This window comes from Strix aluco, chromosome Z (genome assembly GCF_031877795.1).
Source record: "Strix aluco isolate bStrAlu1 chromosome Z, bStrAlu1.hap1, whole genome shotgun sequence".
NCBI classification, from domain to species: Eukaryota; Metazoa; Chordata; class Aves; order Strigiformes; family Strigidae; genus Strix; species Strix aluco.
In genome coordinates this window covers 22,205,598-22,229,113 of record NC_133971.1, presented here as the reverse complement: position 1 = coordinate 22,229,113, position 23,516 = coordinate 22,205,598, and the positions used below count along the sequence as shown (strand labels likewise).

The following is a 23,516-nucleotide window of genomic DNA, read 5'->3' as shown; positions in this document are numbered from 1 at the left end:
ATGACAGAAGAGAGAACAGGTTGCCACGTTTACAGGCTTCCACTTCTGAGCATCTTCTCCTCCCTCCCTCCCAGCATGTATGGAACCTTTTCTCTTGAATCTGTATGGTGCTCTCCAGCCTCCTGACAGATCAACAACTGTGCGTGCTGCTGCCTTTCTGCAGTACCAAAAGAGAAGATCTGCAGGCTTTGCACTTTCAAAGACAACCTCTTCTTTTTAGTGTATTCTCTAGGTCTCCGGAGTGGGAGTCCAGTGATATAACGACTCCCTGATCCATGTGTGCTGTATCCTGCTTTTTCTTTAGCAGTGTACAAGAGAGTTTATTTTTAGGACACTATCTCAGGACACCCTTGATAACCAAACTTCTACATAATCTAACCCTTAGTAACCTAACCTATTTTCTTCTTCAATCCATTGTAAGCCCTGTCTTCCCTTTTCAGCTGCCAAGCAAACTTTTTTTTTCAGATTTTGTAGATTTTTACTAAGTGCAGAATTGGCTTTACACAGAAACTCTGCTGCACCCTTAGACCTGGTGTGCTTCCCCGCTCTGCATTTTGCACAGCTTCACCACCTGCAGTAAGCAGATGAAGCAATGAGGTACACCTATTTCATCTGTCCATGTCCTTTACATTACACCTTCTGTTTTCATGAGCAAACAGTTTTAAGCTGAACTCATTTTTTGCAGGAGCACAGTGTGCATCCCCTGATTTCTAAACCACAATGGTCAGTAGAAGGCAATGGCACTCATGCCACAGTCTGCACGGAGCTACCTGGTCACGCTGTGCTCTTCTCCCCTCTGTCTGCTGAAGTATGTTAGAATTATTTAAAAATCACATGAACTGCTTTTCTAATGTTGGTCTTTCATGGAAACTGTGATCACAAACCCCATGATTGAGCAAGGCAGAAATATCATTCCTATTAATAAGAGCTTTGCGCTATGAGAAACTGCATGATACCCTTTTTCAGTGCTCAACCCTAACTTACAACATTTTCTTAATTTTATTATTTAGAAGATGTTTCCAGTGTCTGGAAAAATGCTGTGTGCTATCTCAGCCATAAGGAGTAAGGCAAATAAACCACACTGGAAAAACTCCCTCTGTGATTTGCTTAAGTAGCAATTTATGTGAACAGGAAATCTGCTGCTTATTTCACTTAGAAGGGAGTCACAGCCAAGAAAATCCCATGATAAAGGCCGTATCATACAAATGAGGATTAAGAATTTCCTAAATTTTATTTACAGAAGAAAGTGCTGGGTGAAGATCATAGAATCATAGAATCACAGAATGGTTTGGGTTTTCTGGTAGCTTAATTATCTTTACTCTTTTTTTATTTTTTAAGCAAGCTTTGTATTTTTAGAGTTGTAAGATGTTTGAGCCGAGGGTGTGTGTGTGAATGAGTAATGTTTCAATGACTTACACATTTTTTATAATCGTGGGCTTCAAATGTGGCTGCTTTTCAGAAGCGTTTTAAGCATCTCTGTTGCAGCACAAACAACATTTTGTCTTTATTGTCAACAAAATATTTGCTGTGTTAAACAGAAGAGTTTGGCAGGTCTTATAGAATTTTTTTAAATACTTCCTCAAAAATGCACATACCACTAATGTGCTAGCAACACATTTTTGGTGGCAGTAGCACGTATCATTTCTGCCCGTGCTAAGCTACATCAGGACCTCTTAGACTATTGGGCACTTCAAAGTCATGTTTTGACAAGTTAGTCAAAGTATTTATTACAGTAAGTAACAAAGTGGAAAACAAATCATTGATATGCTGCTCTTAAGAGAGAACTGATTTATTTTATTCCCAATTTGCACTTTTTCCTTCCTTTTGAGGAATCACAGCCTATTGGATCTGTAGCACACAATCAGAGCAAGCAGAAATCCAAAGAAAACACACTCTTATGTGTGTATGGGCAGACAGTTTTGTGTGTTCTGTGTTCTGTGTTGAGGAGAACATCAAGTGTTTACATTGATTAAGGAGTGCGATTTCCTGTGCTTTGTTGACCAGTGATGAATTTAGAAAACGGTTAAGAGATTGCATACAGCCATGACCTAGAAATTAAGGCAGCAGTTTGGCAGAGAATGAACAGTATTTCATTAGGAAACCCTATTTGGAGTGATGAATAATCTCAATGGCCAACAGTTACCTCCTGGAAAAAAGTGACTTTCTAATCTGATGTTCAGAGACCACAGGGTAAAATACGCTACAAGTGAGGCAAATAAAACTGATTCCTTTTTGATTTACAGAATGGTATGATGCACCTGCAAAAACATTGCCTAGTTCTCAACCAAGAACATCATAAGTAACCACACTCGGTTCCCATCTCTACTGTGCAATTTCTTAAAAGAACCAAGAATGAATTAAAATTTGGTTTACTTGATGATTCCAAAGGTTAAGGTTTTATCAGTCTGATTTTTCTCAGAAAATTTCAATGCAGGGAATTTTCACCAACAGAAACTTACTGTTTTGCGATTATGGCAACTGTGTTAAAAACAAAACAAAACTGAAGCAAAACCCTCAACTATTAATGCACCAGATTGAAGGGCTTTTTATCTTTTAATCTGTGGCCACTTAACATTGTGTCACACAGTGCTATTCAAACTACTAATAATGCATTCAACTGATGTAAATTATAAGGAATACAAACTGAATCTGATCTGTTCTGCGTATCGTTCTGAAGCCTGTGAGGGCTAGTAAAGCTACAGCTACAAAAACTCTGAAAACTAGGGGTGAAATTTTAAAGCAATCGTATGGCATACCTTTCTGCAACTGCCCAAGGAAAAGTTTTCTGAAAGTGTTGTCTTAATTTTATTTTTATTTTAAAAAAACAAAGAAAGAAAGAGAACTTTTCTTGTGGAGATTCTAAAAACCCCGATTTATATTCTAATAATGTTAGCTAGTTGCAAAGTGGGGTGAAGATTAAATTTCTATAGCTTTTTTTAATACTGTGCATGTATATTTCTACTTTTCTTTAGATATTTCTTCTTTTCCCTGTCATGTTTTCTCTCAGAAGAAGGAGGATAGCCACAGGGGAATGGCAAAGTCAAAATAGCCGAACACAGCAAGCACATAGGTCTTTGTGAGTGTAATCAGACAGAGTCCTCGTGCACGGAGAACCTCTTCTCCATCAGCGAGAGGTACTCGGGGACTGCGTGGTCTGTAAATCTTTCCATTTTATTCATAGTCTGACATGACAGCTTGACAGAGTGTGAAGGTTTGTGTAGTTTTCCTAACAAGCATCAGGAACACTCACTCCCTACTCTTCCAAGGTGATGTGGTTCACTGGGGATCTTTCATATTTGTTTTCTTGCTATAAAATGTGTTGTCATGAGGGCTTGGAGGTCTTTTCTTCTTATTTGGGCACAAGAAAAATTTCTCACAGAACGCCCTTAGTTTGGAAGGAGGTTGAAATAAGCAAGAGTTTTGACCTGATTAAAATCCCCGCCTCTGTTCCCAAACTTTTTATCCCATTTTTGGAACAACACTTGTGTAATTCTCTGGGTTGAGGACTTAGTCTCCAGCCAGTTTCAAGATTTGAATCACTATACTTCTGAACAGCAAGAGTTTTGCCTGTGTCTTTTCCAGCTCCTTTTGGGAGGCCTGCATGATTGCCAAAGAGGCTGATAACAATCTGGGAGAACTTTGGGTCCCTCTCCACAAATCCTTCCCATCTAGCCTTTGAGGACCTCGGTAATGCTTTGCAATTGCAAGCAGCAGTTACCACTTACAGACAGAGGAGTAAATTATGCTTTTGGAAACTTGTGCAGGCAGCCTGCTCTCTTCTCTAGCAATAGTAAAAGAGGATTTGTGCCTCCCCACTCGTAAACTGCTTTCAGTATCTGAACTGCTCAATGCTACAGTTACTGCTGAGATGTGCAGGAGCATGAAGTTCATTGTGTAAAGAAGAGATAGGAGACAGGCTTGACCCTGGCATTTACTTATGTATGTGTGATAGGAGACTTCAGCAGCAAAAAGAGAAGCCCTGCGACAGAAGAAATATTGACAGCTCCTGAGAGGAGAGAGCATGAGCATGCCCAGCTTCTGGTGCAGAGACAATGCTTTCTGCCCCCTGGGGACCTGTGGGGGCTAACAGTGTGCTAGCCTCTTGCTCTACAAGGACCAGACTTCTTCCAGCCCGCCCTGCTGTGTTAGTGTGCCAGGTAACCTTTGTTGGCTGTGTTGTGAGTGTGCTAGGTAACCTGCGCTGAGGAGCAGTCCCCTCACAGGACTTTGTTGTCTGTCGATGGCAGCCAGCAATACTGACCTCCACTGCAAAACGTCCTGAGACCATTTGGAAAGCAGAGTGACATGTCCAGGTTGTGTGTTAACTTTTTATCCCTTGTTTAGGTGATGACAGGGTTTAGGAGATTGAGCATCCCGAATGTTCAAAAGGGATGTGGAAGGCTGGTTTGTTTTGGCAAGCACAAACCAAGTCTTTCTCAGTGTCTGCTGCTTGAAACTGTGTCTGCCTTGGCTGATATTTATCTTCTGGCTCTTTCAGAATCCTCCAGGATGTCCTGCAGCTCAGTGATAGAGAAGAGAGTGGTGATGACCAAGTCAGTTTTAGATGTTCTTATGCACTAGGCTGACCTTTCTTCCCCCTCTCCTCTTTGTTTTTGGGAACAAAACAGGTTGTTGAAAAGCCACCACCTTCACTTGCTCCTCCAAGATACAGGTTTTTTCCCAAACTACTAGATAGACCAAATAAGGGCGAAAATACAAAACTACTTTTTATATAGGGGGTAGATGGGTAAGGGTTCCTGGTTTCTCTTGTAGATACAGGCTTTGGTTTCTAACTGCCTGGAGCTGCTGTTGAAAATTGGCTTTAGTTGTGTGGGGTTTTACTGAAAGCTCCAATCAGAAATGGTAATCCAGGCATGCTGGATTTTGCCTATGCACCAGGATTTAATTTCCCCAACTGTTCCTTTCTTTTCTGCTCTTGCCCTCCATGAGTGTGTATGTAGATCACACTGGAGCTGATTGGATTTTCAGGTGTAGTAGTGATGGGTGAGTCCAGTTTTAGTTCAGAAAGAAGCCCAAACCAGCCAAGTGGGTGAAGAACAGCAAAGGGTCAGGTAGACTCCCTGAGGCTATTTCATCTCCTCCCGATAAGGCAGATGATTGTACACCGTTCCTGCCATGTATTGCTAATCGAAGCAATATTCAAGGTAGACTGATCAGCCATGTGTCAGCATTAGAGGAAGAAAGGTGGAGAAGCCCAGAATTTTTCCTATAGGACAGCACGGACATACATTTTTGGCTTGATATGTATATTCTTCAAGCACAGTCTATAAAGTCTACAAAGTCAGGCTTGCAGAAGGGCGCGCCAGCTCTTGGCATGAACTGCATCCCTGCAAGCTCTTGAAATAGAGTGTTCTCACGATACCAGTCTGGATCAGCAAGGAGCTTGCCTCCAAACCATACAAATGTGTTGATACTGATATTGGAAACAGGCTTCAAAGTCAAAAAATGAACATTTTGATTTTGTAAGCCCATTTCAAAATGAAAAGAAGCTGTGCATAAAAGTCATGGCTCTCCCTCAGTTCCATTCACTCCCATTGTCAGTGCTGGAGAAAAACACTTTTGAGCTGGGGAGGGTGTTGGAAAAAATGCTGCTCCTTGACATGGCTGTTAATGAAACAGTTATAGTACCTTGACCAAGTAACACAGAGGAAGGAGAGAAAACTTAAGGGGAGAATACAAAAGGAGGAACCATCCTGGAATGTATGTTTCCGTCTTGTTAGCCTTGACTGGAAATTTTTCTTTTGAGGGTTGGGGCTTTCAGAAATACACTTGACAGTTTCAGTTGTTTTCTAAATTTGGCTGGCTAAATGCAGCTTGACATTGCAGCAGTGATGGCCTGCTGCAGTATTTGTCTGGCTGAGTTGGAGTTGAAGGTTTTATTATTTCCAGAGGTTTTTTATGCCGGTGCTTCATCTTTTGAGTATTACAATGTATTCCTTTGGCCTTCTCACCTCTCCTCTCAGTGCCAAAACACAGGGTGTCGGTTTTAATTTTGAATCCTGCCATGTCAATAGAATAAGTAAGTAACCTTCACCCATGCTGCCCTCTAATTTTAGCTCATGGTGGTCTTGGAGCGCTCTGCAGTCCCAGCCCAGGAGTGTGGCATCAGCACATTCCATCAGCCTGGAGTCAGGGAGCATCAGTGACAGACAGCTCTTCAGACTCAGACAGCGTGTCGAGTGGCAGTGAAGCATAAGACCCTCCGAGAGCATCAGGACCTGAGGTGAATGCAAATCAAATGAAGAGGCTGTTTAATACAGCCTCTTACCTCAGCCTCTCTGCTGTCCAAATGCCATCAGGACAGGAGACCGGAAACACCGTCATCGTCCAGGGGTCCCCTTGACATCTTTGCTGCATCATCAGACTTTGGTTGCCCTTTGTTGTCCTTCTAGAGTTTGTCAATTAAGTAACAGCACGATTAGACTTTTACATGACTAACCTGGAAGTGTTGCCCCCTCTCCTTTGGCATCATTGTCTAGCACTCCTGGAGGAATTAGTGCTTTCCCTGGTGAGACACAAGCGACGTGCGGATGAGATGCACGGCTTGTCTGGGGTGTTTGGGGCCCACCTCTACCCATGAAGCTTTTCTGAGTGCCGAGGCTATGGGCTGCTTCAGGGTGAGACCAGTTTCCTGATACATTAAGCGAGGCTGCTGCCTCCCGGCAGCTCCTGTGGGTGAGTGGCAGATTCAGCTTCTCCCACATGGCAGCTGAAGTGATCAGACCTGCAGGAAGGGCTGGGATGTGCTTAGACTTTCTTCTGCTGAATTTGGAGAGCACTGCAGTGGCATTTCTGAGGCTTTTATCGGGAAAAGCAGACAAACAGAACTTGGTGCCTTAAACTTTCAAAATTGAGACTGTGCATTTTTAAAAAATCTGCTCCAGAAATGCTCATGCCCCATGGCTTCAGACAGTTCCTCCAGCTTGCAAAACATTCTCAGGCCACTGGGGAGTGCATGGCTATATCTTATGGACCACAGCTGATGTAAGCCAGTCTGCTGACAGTTTTGGTGTACTCCCTCACAAAGCCCAGAAACCTTGCGCTTTATTTCTGCCTGCCTCCCCTAGCCCTAGCTTTCCTTTCCTTTACCTTAGGAGCACATCAACAGGGAGAATCTGATGTGCAGAAAGCAAGCTTTGAGAAGGCATATCTTTTCTCTCACATCTAATACACTTCACCCTCTTGCAGTTCAGTTACAGACTTTGCCCCCTGCAATGTGGGTGTCTTTGGAAGGAAAGATGTTACACTTCTCCTCTTTCACCAAAATCTGCCTAGTTTGTCCTGAAAATACTAGATTGTAAGATCGTCCTCACTCGACTGTAGTCCTGGCTATTTGCCGTTGACCATTTTATCCTTTGTTATTCATCCATGGTGCTCAAGGAACAAGTTAGTGCACGTGGTCCATTTGTTTATCGTCAGTTTGTAACATGCAAAAGCACAGACTTCAAGACCTATAGGCAATAATTTATTTTTTTTTTAAAAAAAGAAATCTCTTACTCTCCTATGTGTTTGGAAAACCTGATGAAAACCTGTACTATGGTTTAGATTACAAACAAGATAGCCGATGGTCTAGAAGGGCTGGAAAAAGATCAGACTATGTCACTGTCTGATAGAAACCTACATTATAAACCAAAGTTTACTAAGTCTTTTGGCCATGTTTCTACAGTGTTTGACAAAAAAAAAAAAAAAAAAGCCTTTCAGTGCTTCAATGGCTATAAGTTAAAATTCTAATGAAAATAAAGCAGATCTGTGTTATCTGAAAAGTCGAATGGAATTTGTGGTTTAAATTTACTTACAACCCATGCTAAAACCAAACTACTTTTTAAACCAGGTTGCTAGATTTACTCTCTCAAAGACAGCTGAAGATGTGTATGTCTTGTTTATGTGCATGTTCTGTAGCGAGTTGAGTCTGGATAGAGAAGAAATCACATCAGAAGGAATTCATTGGTCTTGGAAAACCTTGTATGGACTAGGTTTTCTCTTTTAGGGGAAGAGTTGTGTCTCTTCTCAGAAGTGAGAGTTGTGACTGGGGATGAACGTTGAGGGTGGGAGTGAAGCTGTGCTCAGATGGTGCCCAAATAATGAGCTACACATTTGAGTGATGCGGACATATATGTGATCTTTTCAGAACAGACCCCAGAGACTCATGTCCTGGATTTGCAGCTTCTGTTGTCTGTTTTAGGATTAGTTGGGTTTGCTTCTCTCATAACTTGTCAGAGTACTGTTAGATTAGGCAGGGCTTGTAGCAACCACATTATGTTATCTGACCGTGACTCCAGAGGCCTTCAGACCTTGGCCAGGGCTCATGCCTTGCTTGACCCAGAGGGAAGTGAGTGCTGGGTTGTGTAGGCTGGGCTTGATCTGTCAGTCATACAATTTCTTTTGCTTAAACCATAGGAGCCTGATGGGCTACCTGTCACACTTCAATGAGATGTGATAGCTGGAACAGCTCCTGATCCATTTTGAAAACAGTGCTGTGTGCAGATAACTTTCCAAAAGCGTGGCGAGGACAGCACCTCATCTGTTTTTACAATTGCTGCTTTTTTTATATGTTGTCTGATTGTGGAACGATGTTGGTTAGTGGCAAACCAAGATGAAGCTTCCATGTAGACAGGTCTCTTACTGAGTGGCAGCTAGGGCTCACAGAGATCCAGGAGTGCTGTGCAACACATTTGATTGATCCTGTGTTTCTGAAGTAAGTGTTGATGTGCACACACTAGTGCAGCCCCGCTGTCTCATGGTCTTTAACTTTCAAGATCTTTTAACAGTAAGTGGAAATTTTACTGGGTTCTGGTTAGCTGTGCTAGGATGGATACAGACCATAAAGGCATCAGTCTTGCATCCTTCCTTTCTCTTTTTGTCTGCAGCCCAACCCGCCAACTTCTAATGGCAGCTCAGCAACTGGCTAACCAAGGTGAACCCACCAGCAGTGTCAACAGAGATTCTCAGCAAAACCACCCCTGGGGATGAATGTGAGGAGAGCAAGGAGCAGGGGCAGGGCCTCAGCAGCAACTCCTCCCAGCAGTGCACTGAGCCGAGGGAGCCTCAGCACAAGAGCTTGGACCAAGCAGCCGTGGCTTCTCAGGACACTCATCTCCCCAGCAAAGACAACTGCCAGAAGTCTCCTGTGCACACCCAGGAGCCCTCGCCCAGGCAAACTGCGGGTGTTCCCCCAGTGCATGAGGGGCCCAAGGGAGGCCTGAAGGTGTAGAGTGACCCTGGACCCCTTGAGGGCAGAGACCAGTCTACCAGGGAGAAGACAAAAGTCAAACCGAAAGGGAAGCCTGGTGCAAGGAAGCGGGACCTGGAGAGGAAAACCACAGACACTCCTGACAAGTCGCTTCAAAAGAGGAAGGTGAGAGGTTGGAGGTGGAGGTGAGTTTGTACAAGGACCAAGGAGGTGGTTGAAAAACACACTTGTAGAGTTCATTTCTGCTTCATAGCTTGGGAATGGATCCATTACGCTCCTTCTCTAAAGGTGTTATCAGACTTCTAAAGAGAATTTGTATCAAACCTGTCCACAGGTGTTCCCTGTTGGTCACAAATCCCCTGCTAAGCAAATGAAAAGCCCTGCAAGCTAACAAATGCTTTGGTGTTTTAACACATTTTTTGATGTGTTTTCTTGGAATACTAGTTTTCTCAGACAACAAAACCCCTCTTATGTTGGAGGAGTTTTTGGCAGCAGGCTGTGTCAGCATGTGGCTCGCCAGCTCCCTGTTAGCATCTGTGGGTTTCTCTGGCTTTCAACCCAAGCAGAGCTTTGGAGGGCTGCGGTGCCCCTTCCCCCTGCAACCCCTTTCAAAGCCACACGGTATCTGCAGCACCTCCCAGACTCTGCAGCCATCTGCGCTACCCATCTAATGTCTGTTGTGGGAGAGCACCTTGCCTGCAGTTTGTGGGGGTGTCCAGAGGGAGAACCCACCCAGGCTACCCCCCTCTGTGGTTTTCAGTTTTGTCCACATGGGCACCTTCTGCTGCCTTTCGCCATGGAACCTCAGTCTGAGCAGTGTAGTCTTTTCCTGGGTGAAGTAATTTCCTTCCATGAGACATTCGTGATTGGTTGCTTACACAAAGATGAATGAATTCTGCAGGTGCCAACTGTTACTACTAGGGGTGATAGCAGCAGCCCCCTGCCTTTTACTTTTCCATAAATGCAGACTATGAACTGAACCACGTTCACTGATAGTGCATCTGCTTTGGATCTCAGCGCTTGGATAAATACGCAGCAAACGTCTCTGGTTGTCCCTGGAGCTGCTGCGGTGCCAGCCGCAATGTTAATGCTTCAAAGATGCCTGTGTCCAGTGACGGGCTTCCCAGAGACCCCTCTGCAGAGTCCTTCAGCTGTAAGAGCTGCTTTCCCCTGAATGACAAGACAGTCCTTTAGCTGAGGTAGCAGCTGCTCACTGGTGGATTTTGGGAAGCTCCCTCCCAAAGGGGGCTGTGAATGTCCTTCCAGCCAGCTGGTTCATTTGCACAAAGAGTTGGCTGCAGGCCTTATGGTGAGTGGATGTTTCCTGTGGATATTCCTGGGCCTGCAAACCTTTTTGGTTCTCCTCACAGAGCAGGTGGCTTAGCAGGTGTGGGTGAATACCCTTGGTTCCCTCACGGGTTTTATTAAGTCTTGTAATTTTCTGAACTTCCCATAGCTGTGGGGGAGAATTGAGAAGAGCAGGGAACTGGTGAAGAATCTCGAGAGACCCTGGCAGTTCCCCTCTTGTAGAGCAGAGGGAGAAGGGTAGAGAAGGCAGTAAATCTGTCGCTGTCATGGTGCATCAGTGTCCTTGGAGGCTCAGGCTTCATGGTGGCCAGCTAGGTCAGGTCCAGCTGTCAGACATCTTCTGCGGCAATGAAGAAACAGTTCCAGGACATGATCGAGGTGCTGGAGCCTTGCCCTGAGCACACTGCCAGAGGGAGACTCTGTGCCCAGCACAACCCACTGAGCTCCATCACGATGACATAAACCCTCTTGGGAGGGAGACAGCAAGGCCTGGAATGCTCCCGGCCACCACCAGGCACACTGTGGGTAACGCTGACTGATCAGTGTAGTTTCTTTCACATTTGCTTGGCTTGTAGCAAATTATTTTGAAGTTTTTAATTCAGGTGAGATGATGATTTGCATGCTTTGTATTTTAAGATCTATGGAGTGCAATTAAAAAGTATTATTTATTAGCTCTCTGCCTTAATGATTCTTGTTCTTCTAGAAGATAATGACAATGATTTTAAGTGACTGTTTAACATTTCACCTATATCAGATTCTTGTTAATAAAACCAAAAATCCCAGCACATCTGGGCAAGCTGAGTGATCTAACTCTCCTGTGAAGGCAGTTTTTTCCTTCCCTCTGACAAGGTGTATCACAAAACACAATTGCTTGCAGTTCATGACTTTCCCAGGAGGAATCTGAATGCATGTCTGTACAATTCAGACTGAGTGAGGAGAAAAACGTTCATCCAGAAAGATGAAATGCTTATTTTCAGCAATGGAAGTGCCTTAATTTTGATTACTATTAGCAACAAGAGGTTTAGCAGTTGCATCCCCATCACTACAAAATAATTAATCTATCTAAGCAAAAGTAAATAAAATGTCATTTTAGGATACTTGTCAGTGAGCCTGAAATCCATATCTGCCATGCTCTGTGTTCCCCCTTTGTCAATTCATATATCATGTCTTTTCTTTTTTTAACCAGAATCGATCAAGCTTACTTGATCTGTACTTTACATGAACTTTTAAAACCTGAGTCATTTTTTTTCTTTTTTTTTTTTTCCTTGTTGTTAGAGGGCAGTGGAGAAAAAGATTGATGGGAAGAAAAAAGAAATGAGAAAAAGAAACAAAATCATCTCAGTCTTCAACTGACAAAGACTCCAGCAAATTGAAGTGAGTATATGGTGGTGGGATGGCAGAAGGATGTATAAAACTGAGTCTTACTTAAAAAGGTTAAGGCAAGGAACTGTACCTCCTGTCCTTATATTCATGAGTTTGCTTATAACATAATGTGCCTTCTGAAACTTCATCTGCTGCAGATTTGTCTTTACATCCTGGAACCAACCACGTGGCTGTGGGAATGTAATTTATTTGCCTTTTTCTTTGTGGCCAATGTGAAGTGATACTTGGGTGTCACCTATCTTCCTCTCTCTCCTTACTGCTGAGGATTTTGGTTCTAATCATTCAAGCATAAACTGATGTTTCAGTTTCCTGTTCATCCTCCCATACTTGGTTTACACTGCTGCAAAAGCCTTGAATGTTATGGCATTTGTCCTGATTTCTAACAGCTGAGATGGGAATGAAGACTTCACCATTTGAAACACCAACTTGTCCATCCTGCAGCTCGCATTGCTGCATGCTCTGATCCATGTATTACACCTAGCTCAAAAAAATATCTCTATGCTGCAAGAAATTTAATTGCCAGTTGTGCCTGTCCTACTTTTCCCTCTAAGCTGGTAGGCAAGGATTTGCACTGCTGTCTTTCAGACCAGATGCAGGAAACAAATCTGTGCAAAAACAGTATGTTGTTTGTGTTGCAAACAGTGTGGTAGACTGCCTGCCTGCGGGGATGCAGGAGTCATTTCCCCTTCTCCAAACTCCAGTGGTGTTAACCTGCCAGCAGATGATTGCCTGCAGTGATCTGGGAGGTGGCAGCGGCTCTGTGGGGAGTAGCACAGACTTGTTCTGCACTGTAGTTTAGAGGCTTCAGGGGATGGCAAGAGAAATTGCCCTCCAGCTGAAGTTGTCCCTGCTCATTGCAGGGGGGGTTGGACTAGATGACTTTTAAAGGTCCCTTCCAACCCCAACTGTTCTATGACGCTAGGTGAGTAAGACTTGAGAGTTCAAGTATCAATTATTTCTTCTTTCATGAGAAATAGAACTAGCCTTGCAATGCTTTTTAAAACGGAGTTGGACTAGATGATCTTTAAAGGTCCCTTCCAACCTAAACCATTCTATGAGTCGATGAACTTCTTTGCCCATGTCTTCCTCATTCTGGGTTCTGCTGTCATCTTTATTTGGGGGAAGTTTGTAGTCTCTCTGCATGGGAAGCAGGAGAAAGCTTTATCTAATTCATGAGACTTAACATGCGTTTAAAGATCTTAGTCTTTGTAAAGTGAGAAGATGATGTGAACACTCTTTGCACAAGAAGAAACTAAGGTGCAGACAAATGGAATTGCTTGCTCAGGCTCCCACTGCAAACAGGTGAAATAGCTGAAAGTGTAGCCCAGGAGTCGTGACTCTTGTTCCTGTGACTGAACAATCATGTCCACAGCAGAGAGAGTTCTGGCAGCCTCTTGGGAAAGGCCATTGTCCTAAGTGTAACTGTATGCCCATCAATTTCGTCCGGATGATCATTGCCATCTTCTTAATTGGACAGGTCATGATGAAAGCAAAAAGTCAGGTGTTAACGCTGATACTCTCTGCTCCCTCAGCTGCTTTTGTTGTCACCGGTTACGGGCTTTGAATAGCACTTGCCTAACAGACACACAACCAGCGTGCCGTTTGAATTGTGACTCTCTCTGAAATTTCAGGTGGCCTTTATGGCCAGGGATTTCTCATTTCTTCCAGCATAGCATTTGCAGTCCTTCTGGTAGATCTGCTGAAACTTGCCCCGTCATTTGCAGACCAGTGTACTGCCAGCATTTTGACCAGGTCTTTGCTAGAGTGAATGCTTCCAAGAGCATGTCTTCAAATGGACAGTGTTCTCAAGAGGGGTGCCTCGAGCCCCAGTCATGGGCTACTACATTCAATTCCCGCTTGCCTGTGGCTTGAATAGGAGGTATTGGCTTGGATTGGTATGTAGTGTTGAGGTTTGTGTCCTGGTGATATCAGTAAACTGCTTTTCTGCAGAGAAAATACTGACGTACTCTTAAAGCACTGAGACAGTGGGGCTAACATTTCATTGGGTGAAGGGCTATTTCAGCTGTGGCAATAATGGAAGGGCTTTAATTCTGGGGTTCATTCTTCCCTTCTTCTCAGTGAAAACGAGCACCCCTTCCAGCCATGTTCTGTCTTGTGGAGTGGGAAGGATAGGATGCATTTCTGGGGAGAGAGGGCTCTGGCTCCAGTCAGGGGATGCTGCTGTGCTCTGTGCACTCTGCTCTGGAGCATCAGCTGTACCAGGGTAGTGAAGCTGGGGAGCATGTGTGCAATGAGTAGGGACTGTACCAGGGGAAAGGTGGGTTGTGGAAGAGGGGAGAGGACTGTCCAATGCACAGCAGGATGAAGCAAGATGTGCAGTGTCTTGCTTCAGTCTTCTCATGGGGTGTAACTTAATTTCCTCCTCTTCTGATGATGCAGTCCATGAGCTGGGATTCACTGCTCAGCATTTTCTTGGAAACTTTGAGAAGTTGGATAAAAATGATGTAACTGAGCAGTAGTGAAAGAAGGATTAGAGCTACGTAGTGCTGCTTAGAGCTGCCCGAGTTCCCTGGTAATCCTAACTTCAGATGATCAGAAATCTGATATGCCACTGTATTATTACATGGGATAGCCTCTGCCATTCAAAAGCACAGCATTTTAAGTCTCTCTCAACTGAATCCTCTCAACTTTTGTAAGTGTTGGCTAGCTGAGCTGGCAGGTCTTAAAGGAACAACTCAGTTTAATTCTGTCAAAGCATGTGCAGGATCAAGCATCAGGGTATCTCAGACCATAGAAGACACCTTCTACCATCACGGAGAGAGAGAGAGGCAGTGCTGCAGTTCATTTAGCTTGTTGGGTGATTTGTCCCAGGGGTTTTATTGGCTGTAATTACCTCTCTCCCTCTTTCAGTGAGAAGGGGCTGTGTTGGAGGGATGCCTTTTTTGCAACATCCTGATATTCTGGTTGCAAGTCTTTACTCCAAAGACAAGTCTCCTGAGGCTTATTCCTACCGGAAAAGCAGATGGCTTGTATGTTGTTGACAGCTGAAGATGTGGTGTCTAACACACACCAAAGTCCCTGAAGTTTCACTTTGCTTTTGCTGGACTCTTTCTGTTACCAAGTCATCTCACACTCCCAGAGAAATTGAAACAGAATTGGTACTTAATGTAACTCAGTTGTTAAAAATTTCCTACATTATATATACACCATATTCACCCTAACTGATGAATTTGCTTCCCATCTCCAGAGCATCAAAAGCTTCACTTGAAACCCAGAAGAAAGGTGTCCTGCTACCCCTGCCACTGCCACCCATGTCTCCTGCACCTCCTGCACCAAAGTCAACCAAGACAGCCAAAAAGAGACCCAGAAGTGAGAGTGATGAGCTGCCGGCCATGGATAACACTGCCAGGAACAAGAGCAGCCACAAGGATCCTTTGTTGTCCGAGCACAAGAAAGAGGAGAGAAATCACGCTGACCTGTCAAAGAGCATCAAAGTAGGTATCCGTTATAACCGGTGGGGTGTTTCCTGCGGCGCGTGGGTGCTGTGTGATTCTCTTTAGGAACATGTCCTGAGGATATTAACAAGGACGGACGATAAACCAGCCACCAGAGAAAGCTCTCTGAGCATTTTTGCCCCTTTAATGGCTCTCTGTGACTGTCTGTTGCTAGCCCGAAAGCCTGCATTGTAACTTTTCTGCTGACTTTCCGTCACCTGTTTTCATTTCACCAGTGAAATGTAGTGAGAAGGGGTGACCAGTAAAAACCAAAAGAATCATGTTTATGGTAGTAAAGCTTTCTGACTGTAGGCAACTGCAGTTGTTTTGATGTCAAAATAAGTGTGTTTACACAAACAGTCAATTGCTTATAAATAAGAAACAAGCAACCTGTGGTTTTGACTGCAACCTGGGCATGAGGTTTTATAGCTTGCTTACAAAATTGTTAATGATCCTTACAGCTGGATCTTTGCATTTTTGGGTTATAAAATTCAATTCAAATCTTATGTGTGGCAGGGTGTGCATGCTCTAGGATGATGTTGTGTGTGTTTGTTAAACCAGACTCTGCATGCTGCATTAGCAGGCTTCAAACTGCTTGCTTTTTCCTGACAGTGTAGTTAGCAATGGAGACTGAGCAACTTCTGTGTGGTTAAGCTGGAAATAAGTGTGAATGGGTATTAGCCGTTCCTGCCTTGGCTGGTGGCCATGAAAAGTGTGCTGCTTGCAGCCTTGCTGCTATCTTAGCCATTGTGCAAGGAAAGCTGCTACTTAATTTCTTGGAAAAGTTTGAATGGTATTAAGCTTTACTAGCAGAAGCCAAGTTTCCATTTCCATTATTGGAGGGGGTGCTGGGGAAGAAGCTAAGAAGAGGTGGAGAGCCTGGAGAATAGACTATGCCTGGGACAAATAAACATTTTCTCTTGAAATTTAGTAAAGCCAGGCTTTGGAATTGGTTTAGACATATCTCTCTAACCAGCTTTATCTCCACTCTGTGGCTCTCTGCAGGGGATGTCATAAATCCTTTCCGAGTGACGCCTTTGCCAGATGGTACCTCCAAGCCGAGGAGACCTCAACTCAAATTTGAAAAGTAAGTTTTTGTTCTACAACCCTCATCTCTATTTTCTGAAGATGCCAGGCAAGGCTAGTCCTACAGCCACCCTGCATCCTGCCTCATAATGAGCACCTTTTTTAGGAGGAAAGAGAGAGGAAGAGATGTCTTGAGACGTGCCCTGTACTGCCTTCTCATGTCTGGGACTTACCCCGCCCCCCCCCCCCCCCCCCCCGCCCCCCAAACACAAAGCAAACGTCTCATTACAACAGTTCTTGGTTTGAGGGAAGCTCCTCTAGAAATTAGGTACTTTTTAAATCGGAGAGGAGGTGTCTCTTGTGCCTGCCTACAGGTGATGGGTTTTGATTTGTCTAGTTCTTGACAAGTGGCAAACTCCTCTGTCACAAGGTAACTGTCACAGGCAACTGACTGTTTCAGGGAGGGCATGACTCTTTACTGGCTCGTTTTGTTAGTGCACAGGTGGCTGTGTGCTATTTGCACGGTGAACAGATTATCCCAGTGCACACAAATGCACGTGGTCGAACTTTGTCATTGTTTAGGTGTTGATTGAGACCAAGACCTGTAGAAGCCTTGGTGACCACATCTCTTGTAAGCAGATAACTTGAATGCAAGCTCTTTTAGTCCGAGATGAGTGCCTGGTACTGCAAAGCTTACCGTATGTTGCGATCAAAATGTGTTTGTGGTATTGCACTTGAGGAATGATGGGAGGTCACATAACTACGATCTTTCCTTGGGAGCAAAGAAATAAACCTGGCCCTACAGTAGTCTATCCTCTAATGGCTTTTTATTTTGAAATGTAAGTTGCCAATATTATTCTAACATACATTTTTTAGGAAATCAATTCATTTTATCTGTGTATGCAGCTGCTGTGTATTTCTGTACATGCAGACCACATTCATTTAGTGACTATCATAACTGTAACGTGTGTTTGATAAGGCTGTAACAGGCTTACCGAAACAGGTGAGGCCTCCTGGCATCCTCTAGATATGAAGGTAAAATTGATAATTCTCCTGCCCTTTTACTCTGTTTTCTGTTTTTCCTCTCTCTGTCCCCAATTCAGACAGCGCCCAGTGGAGTACTACATCGAAGAGGCCAGGAGGCTGAAGCACAAAGCTGATGCCATCGTAAGTCTCGGCCCTGTGCTGGAAATGCTCACCAGCTCTTGGATTCAGAGCTGATCCCTGCCTGCATGGGATAAGATTCACTGGCTGACAGTACTTCTGTACTTGGAGTATGTCCAAGTCACCTGCGGGGAGGCTGTCTTTATTTGCCTAATGTTCAGACATTTCCCTTGGCTACAAACACATCTAGAGGATGCACCTAGAGAACAGGATTCATTCTGGTGCTGTCTGAGGTCAGCAGGCCTGTTGGCTTTGCAAAGCTATTACAAAGTCCTTGGAAGAGAGGTGGAACATTAGTTATAAGACAGTTTACTCTGAACCATCAGGATCCTTACGGTAATTGTGTTGCTGGTGAACAAGACTCGGAAGTGCCCATTGCAGATGTGACTGGCTTTCTCGGCTATGGGTAGTTTAACAATGTGTGTGAAGGAACATCTTTTTTTGCTAATTATGGTTCAGTCAGATAATGTACATTTGCTACTTGCCATTTACCTGTGAAAATGAAATGAGGGAATACTGCAGTAGGCAAGTCCCATCTGCCTCTCATGAGGTAGGCCTCAAAGACCAGACAATAATATCCAAAACACGTGAAGGTAATAAATTGCTCAAGGAAGACGTTGAGGAAGAAATACAAATAGCCAGAGCACACGAAGCTGATGACTGGGACCACATTAGGGGCTCTGCTGAGAAGCCTTTAATTATGACCCAGAGGCCTGACTTGCATCTTTTTCTTTCTTCAAATCATGCTTAACTAGGCAGAAAAAAGGAATTCAGGTACACTTGAGAGAAGTAGCTTTTGTCTTAGTCTAAAGAGGAGAATTTTCTTCCCAATTGACCGACAAGACTGGAAGGGCCTTCCAGTACCTAGATGCTACCCTTTCCTTCATTGAATATGGGATTGCCTTGGAATCGGATGCAACAGAACCAAAATCAGCTTCCAGTGTATTCAGTGGCACCACAGATCTCCTCAAGTAAGCGGTTTTCACAGCGTGATGGTCAGGCAGCGTGTTTGGAGCGGGAGGGGTAGTTGCATTGCTTGTTTGCAGCTGTGGCAGCTCTGGATTCCCCCCACGGAGTAGAGCTCAGGCTGCTGCACAAGCACAAGGCAGCCCATTGCCATGCATCAGAGACAAATCCTTTGGCATGTTTCAGCACTGCTGATCAGAAGGAGGCACCTTGTCCTACCCAGCATTTGAGCTGCGCAGCTGAGGTACACCAGAAGACACTGGTTACGACAGTCAAGGATATGAAGGAGTTTTTAGTTTATCCAGTTTTGAGGTTGCTTTTGCATGTGAGCTCAGTAGTATTTCAGTTAGAAAAAGCACAACAATACTGTGTGTGGAGGAACAGTTTGTGCCCCAAAGGTCTTGCCGCTTGATTGAAGGCAGATTTTACTGCTTTCTCCCATGTGTCTTTCTACCAGTACACTTCATTGGGGTTTCTTTTAGCCACCTTCCCCAGTTAGTTTCACAGCCATAGTAGATCTATGTAGGTAGTATGACATATTCAGGCAGCACAACCCAAGGAACCGTGTATTGGATAGAAGAGAGATAGTATCGGTTTATTCCTCTTGAAATTACAGGTCATGTGAGTGTTTTTGAGAGCTGATTTGACTTCTTGCCTATAGAGCTGAAACAGCTGTCAGGATTAATTATTTATGTGTTAGACTTCCAAGTTTTTCAATTACATTATCTGCTTTCTGGTCTTGATGGACTGCATTTCCAAGATGCTCTTGTTGCTTTGTTCTCAAAAAGGAGATTTGCTTGCTTGTTTTTTGCCAGAAGAAATATTTCCACTAAGATGTCTGTCTTGTCCAGAAACACTTGAATTAATATTTCACCTTCACTAGTGGGGGGCACCTCTTCTGGGCCCCAGGCCTAGAGGTGGCCCACGAGGGTCATCTACTTGTAGGGATGGTGCCCGTTAATCAGTGTAAGAGGAGAGTGAGTCATATAAGGGGCCACATCTGTTCCTGCTGCCTGCAAAACAAGGCATTTGGAGACACAGTCCTCTGCTCAAGACCATACAAACCACTCAGTGCCAGGACTAAGAATTCAGGGCAGGTTTCCTGACTTTTTGGACCAGTGTTTGAGATAACGGCATGCACTGACTTTTCATAAACAGTGGGACTTCAGAGCACTGATGGCTGTCAAGATTCTTTTAATTTTGTTTCCTTAGATTCATCATGACACTGAAATCCTTTATGGACTCCTCATCATCTTCACATGACAAAATCTTTGCTGTGTTATGGTGCCTAACTGTTTTTCTGTGCCTTCATATTCTGTTTTTAGACTTGATAGAGTGAAAGACCCATTACATTCAGGGTGAAGGAATGAGTTAAATGGCAATCAGAGTTCTGCAAGTGAAAAAAAAAATCACAATATAAAAACCAGAATGAACTGGAACATTTCGAAAGGGAGCCGGGATATCAAACGTGGAAGGGACAGGCTCTAAAATTTGATCTGCTGGTAACTTGAGAGCACATAAGGGCTTTCTCCAAAGGTGAAAGAATGCCATTTGGCTGCCCATGTTTGAGTCGCGTAAGTGAAGCTGTAGCTGAAGGCACTTCTGGACAGGGGCTTACTCAGCTTGTGACACCTATGTGAGGCTGGGCACCTGTTTATGTAAAAGACTAGACATGGCCCTTCCCCAGTTGCTTTTTTTCCATTATGAGTTTTTTTAGGAGTCTTTTTTTAAGATGAGCAGGAGGAGGAGAAATTTGGGCTTTCTTGCCTTTGCAGTACAGCTGATGTGTGCTTGCCTCTGTCCCACAAGGCTGATGACTGCTGAGCAGGCAGCAGCCAGCATCAACACTGATGCTTGGGTGTGTTTCTGTTCACAGCATGCGCTGCCAGTCCATTCTGCACATGGCAATGTGCTGTTATAGCAAAGACACTGCCATAAGGTATTCCAGGATCCTGAATGACCACTTCAAGGTAGGGCACACATATTACTAAGCTGCCAGCTGGATGGCTGTGGTAGTTACTGATGTTGGCTGAATAGCCCAAACCTAACAAGAGTTCTGTTCCTTACTGCAGAGTTCTTCCAGATTAACACAAGCACCTTCTCCGTGTATTCCAAGGTAAGATTTAAAAATACATATGTTGTCATGTTTCTATAAGGGTGTGAATGAAAACAGGAGACGGAGTGTTTGAGGTGCGAGCTGCATTTGAGAGTGCCTCACCACTCGCTCCTTCCTGCCACCTGAAGTCATACCATTAGGGGCATGGGTATTTCTGCTCTCTCTTTCCTGTCTTGTTGGAAAGGGGTTTTTTTGTTACGGGGTCCAGAGTTACCACGTATTAAGCAGAGCAGTTCTCCACCCGAGAATCGGGTCATGGGACCAAGGAAGGTATTGTAACTTGGCTGTGTCAGAGCCCCTGTTGTTGTCGTCATCTGTTAGAGATCCCTTGAGACTTCACGGGATACCATCCCCACCTCCCTAGAAACTGCCCAGTAGGATTGTGCCTGCACCCTGTGGTAGAAAAAATGTCATATTTTCCTCTTTAGATCAGTCACCAATTAAGAAAAAGAAGCTAATTTTCTAATTTCCAAGTTGTTGAGCATTTTGTCCTTTCTGTGTACCTGCAGCAGTGATGCTGTGTATGCAGCAGCAAAAGTAAAAGGCAGCTGTCACGTAACAGTGTTTGACCCTGTGCCCAGCAGACTGGGCCCATGTTTGAATGGCAGTGAGTAAGAAAGAGTTTTTCTGTGTGCGGTGGCAACTGCATTTGGCAGAGAGCTACCCAGCTCCACGCCTGCGCCTTTTAAACTCTGTGGCTGAGAGAGGCTTATTTGGTTTTTAATAGTGACGCTGAAATTCCAGTCATTTTTCTACCACCTTGCATAGTACAGTTTATTGGGAAGTCAATGGTCTCCCCAGAGCAGCGGTGGAAGCCCTGTCATACCAGCCTAAAGTCAGGTTGGGTGAAGAAGTGATGTGATGAAGCCAGCCTGCGTCAGAAGGCGGGCAGCTGGCCGCAGTTACCTTCCGAGGGCTATACAGAACTGCGTGTAGACTGACCTGGCTGCTGTGACTGGCTGTCAGAAAGCTGTAGCCTTCATCGGTGGGGAGCTTCAGCGTGCCTGAAGTGGATGTCTTTTGGAAAAAAACATTCAGATAATCTGGTGAAGGCTTCCACAACTAGGTGTAGGTGTTGGGAGGTGGATGGGTGGCCCTTTCTGATGTCTGGTCCCACATTTTCTTTTGTCAAGAGGAGCCCTTTGAGTCACAAATCACTTCAAAATCCTTGGCCTTGCACTCGAAGGACAATTACTTGTTACGTAGCTGAACACATCTCAGTTTTCAACACTCCATTCCATACTGCAGGCCTGGATGATACTGAATAGTTCCTGGCATAAGATAGTCTTGCGGCAAGACTTTTAACTCTGAAGCTAAATGTTTGTGATGGTGCTTCTTTCTCCTGCAGAAGCACAGGCATGCCCTCTCATCCTTCTGCAATGCCCTGTCCTGCCAGTTCTGTGAGTTCTCAGCCAGGATTGAATGCCAGCAACTGCAGTGGGAACAGCACTGGCTCTTCATTCTCTGTTCCCTATAATATCCCAAACATCACGTCTTCCTATGTCAACACCACTTCCTATATCATCTATGCGTATGATATTTGGGAAAAGGCTGATGCACTGGCCGGGAAGAATACGGGTAAGTTTTTGCCCTCTGGCTTTTCGGTCATGTGTTGTAGTTTGTGTATGTACTTGCTTAAATCTTAACACTCAGTTTAGCAAACACTGTACTGAAAGATCAAAGCATTAAATATGTTAAAACAGACAGCTATGGCATATTGACAGAGATACCTGATGGTGATATTGATGAGTGTTCCAATTAAAAGGTTGTCTTGGCATGCTCGGATGTCTTAAGAGCTGAGGGATGAGGGTATCAAGGATGTATTGCCACTGTCTGTTGGCAAAAGAAAAGAAGCACAATGTGCCTGGTGGAATTGTTGGAAGGCTGTAAAAATCCTCCCACTGAGGCAGCTGCTGAAATTCAAAAGCCTTTTCGAGTCACCTTTGAATAGAGTAACTTCAGTTGTTGGGTGTCCTCTGAGCAAATCTGTGCTCGCAGCAGTAATGCATGTGTAGTGTTTTGGGTTATATCCTCCAAAGGCTGATAAAAGACTGTCACTAAGAAGGAGCGGTGGATGCTGCTGGTAGGCCAGAGGAGTGAGTCATGGAGAAAAACCTGTGCGAGGCAGCCTGAGCAGTCTTGTATCAGTCAAGACTAAATTCAAAACCTGCTCTCTGTTGCTGTTCTAATGTAGGGGAGTGATGACTGGGGTAGTAAATACTCCCAGGGGAGTGGATCTGTGCAGGAGAATAGTAAATACTCCTGTAGACTTGGCAGTTGTTGTCACTGTTCAGGACGGTGGAGGAGTTTAGTCCTGGAGCTTGTTGATACTCAGTGTAAGGTACAGGTGCTAATAGGTACAGAGAGCAAGTACATAAAATTGAAAAAAAAAAAGAGGCCACATCCTCAATTCTTTTATGCAATTCATTGGGTATAAGAGGAGGAGAAAAGAGCACTGGCCTTCAGCTATTGAGGGCCCTTAAACAGGGAAGTCACAAATCAGTGGGAAGTTGTACCTGATGTTGGAGCCACCCGTGCAGAGCTGAAGCGCTTTCTGGCGGGTCCACAACCGGGTGCTTCCAGTGCAGGACCCAGCTCCTTGCTGTCACTCAGAGCAGTGCCGTGGATCATGGGGCTGTGACAGGTTGTTTTCCGGCCTCTGAGCTGGGGTGGATGTCTGATCCACATTTGCTGATGGCACTCGAGGAATAAAAACACGGGTGGGGAGGATTCAGCTCCTCTGGCAATGGGATGAGGTGTCCTGCCCTCACGGAGAGCAGGTCGTCTGGGACTCGTCCCACCATGAGATGCCCCTCAGCAGCTTCACTCAGCTCCTTGTCCTCAGCAGGAGGGAGCCTGGCCGGAGACACCCTGGGGGACCCGGAGC

General features: G+C 44.6%; 1 pseudogene; it reads left to right on the top strand.

Moving 5' to 3' along the window:
- Nucleotides 1–22,831, top strand: LOC141918768 (AF4/FMR2 family member 1-like; annotated as a pseudogene).
- Nucleotides 22,832–23,516: the final 685 nt, after the last annotated feature.